The following is a 10,737-nucleotide window of genomic DNA, read 5'->3' on the forward strand; positions in this document are numbered from 1 at the left end:
ACGCTGGTGGTTGGGACTTTAATCTTCCCTCATGTGCCACGATCCCAGCTGCGTGCGGAGCCCATGTGCTCCGTGCATGTCGTGCAGTTGCTGGTTAGCCGTGCTAATTGAAACATCGTTTTCAATGGTGCATTCTTTGGCTTTTTTTCTCCCCCCCCCCCCCCCTCCTTTTTCCACATTTGGAGCCTGGCCTCCGTCCCTCCGTTGTGTCCCTGACTTTCTTTGCTGAGCTCTGTGTCAGTGCTGTATCTCCGTGACGGTCAGCACTTGGCCAAATGAAAGGATCGTAAAATTGCAGAAACATTGGGTGGCTGGACCCCCTCCGGCTCCTGCCACCCGCCATGAACGGGGCGACCCAAAAACTGGAGGCTCTAGTCCGGATACGGTCTCACCAGTGCTGAGCAGAGGCGGATAATAATGTTCTTTGATGTGCTGGCCGTGCTTGTTTGAGTAAATGGTTTGCCGTGGACGTGATGGAGAGCGTGCTGCCGGCTCGTCTCCAGCCTGGTGTTCACAGCAACCCTTCCTCCTCCTCTGCAGTTGCAGACTGTGCCCATGCTTGGGGTGGTTCCGGGGTGTTGAGCTTTGCCTGCTGCAGTTATAGATGCTGAATCCATGATCCATGTCTCAGTGCTGGCAGCGAAGTGTTCCCCTCGCTCATTCGGACCGCCTGCCTGGTTTACTGCTGTTGGGGGGGGTGGCGCTCACAGCGGTGCCACTCGTTTGTAAAGGGCAAGATACTGCTCCCCGCTCTTAATTTTAATGCTATTTCAGTGCTATTCAAGGGGAAAAAAATACAAAGAAGGAGTCTTTTCAAATAGAAATTGTATTTCTGAAAGTGTTGAAATTTACCAATTTGATGGTTTGGGATTTAGCAGAAAATAAAAATATAAAACCCCAAAGTCACTAGTATTAATGTGCGTTTGTGGTGTGGTTTAGTCCTAGAAGACTTTTCTTTTTCCACAAAAAAAAACAATGCAAAAAAAAATTCGCATAGGTCTAATCGCACGATCTCCCAAAGCTATTAGTGGATACACTTATAGATAAACAAGAAACAAAACATCCTGAGACCAGCGGGAGAAATAAATAGATTTTCTGGAAGGGAGAGTGAGTGTGAGAGCGAGGGGAGTAATGGGGCAGATGTGTGCAAGTTTGAAAACTGTTTTTTGCATTACAGGATGTCATTTATTTAGTTTGAAAAAAACCCTGTGTTTTTATGGCATTATTCTGTGCCTTTCAGAGTTCTCATGCGCTGGAAGCCAGCTCTGACTTCTGTGTCAATGGGCACTTGGGGACTCCGAGCCCTGAGTTATTTGACTGTCAAATGCTGTTACTAAGTCGCTGGAAATCGCTTTTTTAAAAAACAAAATTAATTTGTTTTACTCCAAGATGCCCAGAGCAATCATTTATATTATAAAGCTGCAAGTGGCAGGAGGACGTCTAAAAATAGCACATTCCAAAAGCTCAGATACAGATATTGGAAGAGAGATTTTTTTCCCTTATTCGTATTCTGCGTCATTATTTAACGTGAAAAACCCCAAACTGGTGAAGTAAGCAAAGTCATGTGGCATACAGCTATACGTACGATTATCTTGTCATTTGTGTCAAATTAATCACAAAAAGTTACTGGGCCAGATCCTGCCAAGTTCTGCGTATTGTCGTGCTGGGCCAAAGTGGGAAGGCTCATGAAGCAAGTAGCTGTTAAATAGGGATGTTGGCGTTTTATCTGTGAAAATACGAAGTTGCTCGTGTGTCAGCTTGGGGGCGAATCGTCTGGGTCTGCAGAAACGTCTATGCTGTGGGAATCTCTGCATCTCAGAGATCACTCCGGGCTCCCTTTTTGCTCACAGGTGAAACTGGGTACCTTCAGGGTGCCGTACGCTGCAGCCTTCCGCAGATGCCTGACCCAGGCTGTTCTTCTCTGGCACTTCTGCTCCTGATTACAAAGAGAAATGTATCAGACTGCGCTGTTGGCATCTTGTAGGGGAGGAGCACCCCACCGTAGTTGTCCACAGCAGGCCTTTGATGGGTTTGGTTTTGAAGATTCATAATCCTGGCCTTTCTGTTGGAGTTTGGAGGTGGGATGAGCTCTGACCTTAAACTAAAACTTGGCCCCAGACTTCTGGTTTTGCCTGGCTTGAGAGCTTGTCCTGGCTTCGCTGGGATCTGTTCCCAAGTTCTTGGGAAATGTGACCCAATACAAAGAGGTGTGGAGATGTATCTAAATCCTGACCTACCTGCCCTGGGTTTCCTTACAGGAATGGCTTCTGTTACAAAATTTACCCAAATGTAGTTAAATAATTGAGCCTCTGCTACCACCTGGAAACCTCATTCAGAAGGAAAAGAAGTTGACCCTTTGTCTCTCATTGTGGACTTCCAGCATCCCAAGTCCTTCTTGGTCAGGCTTCATTATGGCCGTATAAAGCAGCATCAGGAGGCTGACTAGACTTTGCTCACTTCATGCCACACTTCATTTAAAAGCCTGGATTATGTTTTTGTCCTGGACAGCTTGCCCTATCCTAAAATATTGGCAGTCTAGATGAGAGGAAAATCAGGTTAACTGTTCCTTACAGCAAGAGAGCTGAGACCTGGTGTGAGGAGCAGCTTCTGCTTTCAGCGGATGCCAATGCCAAGCCGGCAGCTCAACGTGAGCATCCTGAGACCGTGCGATCTCATCTCCTGTCCCCGCCACAGCTGCCTTCTGCTGCTTGCGCTGCACTGCCCACAGCTCCAGCACGTGTTTGGGAGGCTTGGCTGGCATCGATAGCTGGGAACCCCTGTCAAACCAGAGGTCATAAAGGAAATGTTTAACAAATGTTTGGTTGTAGTCACGAGGGTGCTGTAAAAGTCTCTTGGTTGTGTTTTGGGTCTGTCGCTCACCTGCTTTAAACTACATGTGACTTTTGGGGAGTTAACTACTGTCTGCAGAACAAGGGAGCTGAGAACTTTCCCGGCTCATCCACTGAATGAGGCCAGTGCTTTACCTACAAGGTGCAACCTGCGGAGTGCCATGGCCTTTCCTTTAGTTGTGAACGAGCTGGTGCTCTGCGAAGATTCAGCTGCTGAGGCTGTGCTTGATGATCTCCTGCGGAGGAGAGTCCCTATGGCGATGGAGGGGGACTTCCAGCAAGTGGCCTGGTCAGCACAGTGGAGCTGGAGACCTGGCTGCCAGGGTCACTTTGGGACCCTGGGGTCAGTTGGGGAACGGTGCGGTGAACTTTGTGAAATGCTGAGCATTTTGAAGAAATCCTCTTCTTGGTCTCTTTTGATGCCAACGTGAGTCCCATCTCTTCTTCCAGGCAGGGGATCTGCAGCAGGAGGAAGGAAAGAAGGAAACTTGGCTGTAGTTAGAAAATACAAGTAAGGAGAATAAGGACACGCAGTGTTGGAACGTAAAGGGGGAGGTCAGCTCCCCATTGCCGCCTTTTGCGTAGCATTAACCCTCCCAGCCACAAAAGGAGGAAGAGGTGAGGCAGCCAGACTCTGCTTTGCTGCCTCCAGACTTGGCACAGGGTGAGCTGCTTGGTTTCTAATGTCAGAGACTTTTGTTTGAACCCACAGAGGAAGGGTTTATACAGGTTACTGGACCGTTTTGACCTTTTGCCTGCTTTATCAAAGGCCAGAGGAAAGACTTCGTGGTTTATGTTATGTGGGGCCAGAGACGGACTGGCCATACATCTCATGGCTTCGATATAAGCTGAAGTCCCAACTGAAGCAGTGAATTGATTTTGACAGCTCGAGTACATATTGCTCTCTTCATTCAATAGCCAGTTGAGTGACTTTTCCATTTCCATCAGCTAGCCAGTGGCAAAGGGAGGCTTTGAGTTTGGGAAGTCCTGATGCCACGCCTGAGCACAAGCCGCTGGGATGTGCCACCTCCATCCTGCAGAAGGAGAGGGCCGTGTTGTGGAGCAGACTTAGCAAGGCTTTGCATGGCTGGTCACATGGATGTAATCAGCAGAACACAGTAAAATTGCATTGATAAATTGTAGTTTAGAAAGCCTTTCTAATATGTTGTTCTTCTCCCTGCAGGGAGAGAAGCTTTCTTCTGAGCTTTGGATGTCTTGGTGGTACGTCTCATGCACCATGTGTAGCCCTGTTCTCCCACCGTCAAGACTCAGTAGGTGGAAAAAGATCTTTACTGTTCCCCTTCCTCCTTTTTAGTTCATCCTCAAATTACAGTTTTAACAATGAACCAAGATTTCCTGTTTCCTTGTGTATTACCCTTAAACTTCTATGACTGTGCAGGCACCTAAAGTATTCAGCAGACTCACTGCTTTGACTCAAACCCTGCTTCTTGTGGTCCTCTTGCAGGGAACTGTATTTCATTCTCTTCATTCCCATCTTCTCCCCAGTTATTTTTCATTACCTGTGAGCTCATTTAATCTGTCCCAATTGATGCTAATTTGGAGTCTTTTGTGTGACCTGTGAGCCTTTCTGTATCTAGTCATCCTTCCATGTTCCTGGAGGTGGTCCCCATACTTGTCTGGCACGTTTTTGCCTTTCTTCAGGAGTTTCCCCAGCTGACTGTATCACCCAGCTGTCCTCAAAATCCAGAGGCACGTAGACTGAAAACAAAGAGCATCTCTTCATTTCCCAGCTGATGTGTCCTTGATTTCTTAGGCTGGCTAGGAGATGTGATTGGTCCCATGAAATGTTTTGTTACCGTAGGCGAGGTGTTTTTCCCCTTTTGTAGGATAATGGCTGTAAGTATCTTAGAGTCTCACTTTAATTCTCATAAGATTGGATGATTTCTTGGCTGGTCATATGAGATGAATTACTGGGAGTGTTTTGTACTGGGATGTTCTGCAGATTTGGCTGACGCTGACTTGACGTGCCTGTTGATGATGGAGATGCTTGCAGGCTGTAGCCACCATTTCTGCCTGTGATGTGTGGTGAGGGGTTTGTTCTTGTGCTTGTGTGTCTTCGGCTGCTTGTTTGTTGTGGTCATTGAGTTTTCATGTTCTGATTTTTGGTTATCATGTAGCCGTGGAGACCACCACTGTGATCTGCCTCCCGTTGTTGTGGCTTCCTGCTAACCAGTGTTTGTTGTGGGAGATAATATGTGGTGGTGTTTTTCGGCTTGTTCCTTTGCTCTGGCTGCTTGATGTTTGTGTTGTAGCCATAGATTTCCGTGGTAAACCCTTTGAGCTCGGAAAAAAAGAACAAACAAGCTTTCCCTTTCTAGTCATTTGTGAAACTCAAACATGCTCTTGTTCAGCACGACCACGAAAACTTGGAGATCAAACTGAGTAAATTGAAAGTGTCCCACAACACAGAAATTCCCTTCTTCCGCCTTTCCACTCTTGTCTCTCCACAACCAGATTCCTCCTGCCAATTCCAAGCAGAAGGGAGATTTGCCTGCAGCTAAGAGGAGGGCTGCTTGTGCTCCCGCTGAGCGGGGTGGGACAGTAACGATGGACCATCACCTGAGCAGAACTGTATCTTTGGTAGTAGAAGACTTTAGGCCCTGAAATTCAAATTCATGCCTTTGTCAGCTTTATGACTCCATAAATCCGTTGTCTTTATCATAGAAGAATAAGGTCTGCATCGGGGAAATGGAGAGGAGGGGTTGGGGGGCAGAGGTATACGTTTATATCAAGCTTTTCCATGGAAAAGAGAAAGGTACTTTTTGAAAGGGTCCATTTTGGTGATTCGTCCACATGGTCCGTTCCACTCCTTTTGCTCCCCCTGCTGCTCCAGTGCCAAATACCTCCCTTTACCTGTACGGATTCATGCGGGGGGTGGGGATGGGTCAGGGATTTGTGAACCCAGTGTTTTTCCCTGAAGATAAACCCACTGGATAATCAGGGTGGGAAAACGTGGTTGCAAGGTACTTAAAATGAGCCATTCGAAAGCTCCTTGTGAAAACTTTTCTCGAGTCTTTTTAATAGTTTGAAAGCCCCCCTCTTCCCTCCCCCTAAATATGATCAACAACACTGAAATTCAGGCAGTTGTAATCAGCTCTAATGGGAGCAGAAAAGCCAAGTGCCACGCGCTGTTATGCCTCAGCCCCTGTAGTGCCGGTATCCGGAACCTCACTTGCGCTGGGATAACAGTAAACAGATGTGAGGGCAGTAGTTGCAATACTGAGTTACCCTTTAAAAATCCCGCTTGCCCCATGGATTTTTGCAGTTCTTGTTAAGGCCCCTTCTTACTGAACGCTTTTTCTTTCTCTCTCTCTTTCCTTCTCCTTTTCTGCAGGGTTATTTTATTTTTTGCAGGATCAGCTCCCTTGGCTGATTCACCATGTGGCTCCATAAATAGTTGGATTGGCATAATTGAGGGGTGAATGGGATTTAGGAGTGAGTGGCTGGTGATTGAGAAAGGAGGGGGAGTGTGATGGGATAAGCTGAGCTTACCACCGAGAGAAATGTTTGTGGAACCACGGCTTTTCCACAAGGAGCCACAAGTCTATCGGAGAAGCAGAGAAATGCTACGACCACTGGAGGAGTGAAACTCCGCTCTCTGGGCCAGACACTGATATCATTGCTCTGAGAGTATTGTCTTTGGCTTGGACCTCGCACAGACGTGCATGCTCGTAGCTTAACACGCTGAGCAGTCGCTTTTGAACGGGAATAGACACAAGAGTCCTGCTGAAGTCTGGTAGGGAGATGCTGTTCTAAGTACCTTTGATATCAAGGCAGAGAACCCCATTGGCTGCTTTGCTGCGGAGTTAGGTCTAAAAGTTATGCTAAACATCTGCCTAAAACGTTACGGAATTGGGACTTTACTCCAAACCCACACGTGTTGATTTTGAAGAGGGATAACCATTTTGTCAGTGGTGGGATCAGTTCCTGGGTTCACAGAGATGCTTGGTCTGTTGGGTGCTCATGCCAACGGAAGAAAGAGGATAAAAAACCAGTGCTGAGAGGAGGAGCGAGGGGTAGAAGCACAGATTTTAAATCGTTTTTGTCTGGTTGTGAGATGGCACCCCAAGGATTTGGTTTCCCATAACATCCAGTCCCAGGTGCCTGTAGGCAGCTGCCCTGCCCTTGCCGCCCCCCGCCCCCCTCGTGCTGTTCTCACTGCCACAGGGTGAGCTGCTTAAATCGGCTGATCCCATGGAAAATTAGCCCACCAGTAAGGAAGAAAAATGTTCCTGTTGGATCAACTTGCTGATCTGATCCATTCTGCACCTTCTTCACTGCCAGATCTGGCCCCGGAGAGGGCGAGGGAACGTAGGCAGAGTAGCGGGAAGGTGAGCAGACAGCAGTGAGCTCTTCCCGAGCAGGGGCGGGTTACGAGAGTGTGCTGTGAGCAGCGGAGGGCGAGTCTGGCCTTTTCTAGTGGCTAGCCCAGCAGTCAGCCTGCCAACTTTTGGTTCTTGGCAGCTTCACTTCAACGTTGTCATCAGCTCTGCCCGCTTCTTTGCAGGCATCCCAAAATGTTGTAATTTGTAGGTGTAGTATTTTTAACCATGAAATCGTTGACTCTGGATACACCATGACCACGGAATGGCTTTCAACAGAGGGGTGTGGACGAAAAAAGAAAGGATTCGTTTTGGTTCATAAGCACTGTTGAGGGGCTTGCTCCCTGGAGAGGGAGGGCCAGGGTTCCTGTGCTAGAGCTTACCCTCCTGTTCTCTTGGCTGTGAGTCCGCAGGGAGAAGCTGCAGAGCTGGGGCTCTGCGTGTGGATGTGGGCAGTGACGCATTACTAGGGCATGTGCAGAATTCCCGCAAATGACCACAGCACTTTGCTGAACAACTATCAGAAGGTTTCTCACCCTTCCTCGAGGGAGAATGCTGTGCTTCCAAAAAAGACTCCCAACGGATGAAATGGTATTCATCCAGTTCTGTTACAACCGTTGCTCTTCCTGTGGCTGTTTTGCTCTTCATTATCTCCCTGGGACGAGGTTGTTCTCTTGAGCAACAATATCCCAAAACCAGTTTGGTTTCTTGCGGTGTCCATATTTAGTGGGACTGTTTCTTATTTAGAAGCAGCCTTTGCATGGGTGTGAAGATGCTCTGCGCCATGTGAGCAATGTTAAATGGGCTTTGCCCCCTGGTCTGTAGCTGGAGAAAATGTGTGAGAGATTTCCCTGCTGCTAATAAGCATTGTGTTTGCCTTCCTCTTTGGGGGTGGGATAGATCTGGGGGGAGAAAAAAAAAAAAAAATCCAGTGGGACGTGAACGTTTCTGCGTGTGTTCCCACATTGTTCCCAGCCTTCTGCCGGAGTCCAGCTGTATGACACAGGCCTCCAAAATGTAAGCGAGATTCCCTGATGAATGACGCACACAATCACAACTCGCTGCTTGCATGGACGAGACGACAGTCGTCTTGTGGGTGGTAGAGCGCGTTTGCTGGTCAGGAAGAGGGTGCTGAGGGCAGCACGGCCTTAACCAACAGCATGGACCCTGGGCTTCTGCAGACGTTGGACCTGGATTGTTCTGCGGCCCTGAGCGTGTCTGTAGAAAGGCTTTAACTCCTTGACAGCCCTTTGAGAAGTGTTTGCTCCTCTGTAGGTGGCTAATGGAGGTCACCGTGGGCTGACGGGTACCCCGGTGCCCAAGGGTTTCTGAAGAGAAGACCTGGGGAGCACTGGGTTCCCGGGAGGTGGGAGCAGAGGAGCAGCTCCAACAGCAGCAGAGTCTCTTTGCTGCTAATGCTTCCAGGGAGGGAATTTGAGGAAATGCTTGGATAGGAATAAGTAGAGCTGGCAACAAATGTGCATTTCATTTTATGAACATTTCATGGTGAAACTTAAAACTTCCACAAAATTTGGGGGACTGGATAGCTCAGGGGATTAGTAATGGGATACAGAGCCTTTCATCTCACCAGTGCCTTTTCAACTGCAGCTCAAGTCAGTACCAGCGACTGAAAGTTGTTACCATCTGATGGCTTATGTGTAATGAGTTGATGGTCTCACTCCATTTCCTGGTAGTCAGGTATCTGTGGCTGACGCACACAAACACACCATAAAGCCTGGCTGCTTGCCAGCCTTGTTGTCAGCCTCTGCCAACAACTGGATGAGCCCAAGAGTGAAATATCCCATTTGCTTCTAGCCGGGAGCTTTATCAGGTAGTATCCTGGCATGTGCAGTGTGTGAGAAACTTGTAAGGTGGGAAAGCAGCGGGCCACTTTAGAGCAGTGGGTTTATGTAGACATCTTCCATCTGTACTGAGGTCTACAAGGAATAATGTTTTATTGCAGGCACCTCCTCTGCGGATGCTCACCCCTCAGCAAAGCTGTGATGTATGTGAGATTTATGTTTTGCAAACAGAACGAAGACATTATGGCACAGGGCTTTCTGTTTAAAATAGCGTCACTGCTTTTCTCCCCCTCCCCAAAGTGGTTCTAAGTGGAACCTGGAGCACATTTTACAAGCATTTGTTTATTAATGCATCTGCGATGTGGCTCTAACACAGGGCTGCACCATCATCCCTGTTTCTAGCTGGGGAAACTGAGGTAGGGAGAAACCAAATGAAGGAGTTGATATTCCAAGATGAAAAATTCAGGAGTTTGTGGGTGCTGGCCCTATGCCAGGTCTGATAATGGATTTAGACCATCAGTATGCTCTCTGCTTCTCCCTCAGGATATCTGCCCTTGCTCTTTCCCTCACAGATCTAAAAATGCCCCCTCAGATGATGCCTAAAGAAAATGGCTGTTGCTTGGGGGAATATGTTCTTTCACCATTTTGTGCCCTAGAGACCTCGTAGTTTGGACATGGTTTGTAACGAGGTGACTCCTAATGAAGGTGTCCAAGCATAGATTTTGTTGGTTCTGTTCGAAGTCACGGTGAGCAGTGGCGGTGGGATGAAGAACCGGTTACAGAGATGGCTGAGCTGTGGGACCGGTTGTGGTCCCAAGGTGAGACTTCCTCGCCACCGGGCAGCAATCCATGGAGGATGCCAGTCCCACCATGGGGCGTGCAAGGCTGAGCATCTCTCAGTACCCCTGCACGTTTTGGGGATTTCTAACCCTGTGTCTAACAGGAGGATCCCCTGGCCCTGCCCACAGGGAATGGGTACAGTCTGGTGTAAACTGTCCCCTGCAAGAATCTACGGACCAAAGTGGTGGTGGGCTTGAGGCCCTGTGTGCCCTACTGGCCCCTCCACGATTATACAAAGCCAGGCACAAGCAGGCCATTAGTAAACAAATGATGTCAGCTCCCACTGGCGTTATTTTTAAGCACTTTGTATATACTACTTGTCTATACGTATCTCTGGACTGTTCTTTCTCCTCCTCCCACTGCCTCTCAATCACCCAGAGAGCTTTTTTTTTTTTTTTTTCCTTTTGGTTAAAACCAACATCTGTAGATTTGTTCTTAACAAAAATAAAGCCATCCATCTCCTTTGGCCTGCTGTTCTGTCATGTAAGCTCAGGAAAACTGGCTCGGTCAAGGTTTACAGTAGCTGTCGCAGCCCGCAGTGGGAAAGGCACTTATCTGTAGAGGAGGGTTAGCAGTTCTCAAGAATGCATCCTTCCCTCGGACTGAGGGGGTGGCTTTTGTTTATCCTCTGGCACACAATGAAATGATGGGAAAACATGCTTGGATGCACTGCAGTAGTAAGGTGGGGCAGGGCAGCAGTTAAAAATGGAACAGAGCCTTTGATCCCCGGCCAGAGCAGATGACTCCCAGGGTCTGGGGTTTAGGGTGGACGTCATGTTCTTTCTCTCCATCTCCGTGTACAGATCGAAGAGTTCCCCTCCTACCTAGCGAGCAGAACAAAGCCTCCCAGCCAGGCTTGGGGGAAGAGAGGGATCGCCGTGAGGTTGGAAGGAAGGAGGGGGG

The sequence above is a fragment of the Leptosomus discolor genome, chromosome 16 (assembly GCF_034619465.1).
Source record: "Leptosomus discolor isolate bLepDis1 chromosome 16, bLepDis1.hap2, whole genome shotgun sequence".
Taxonomy (NCBI): Eukaryota; Metazoa; Chordata; class Aves; order Leptosomiformes; family Leptosomidae; genus Leptosomus; species Leptosomus discolor.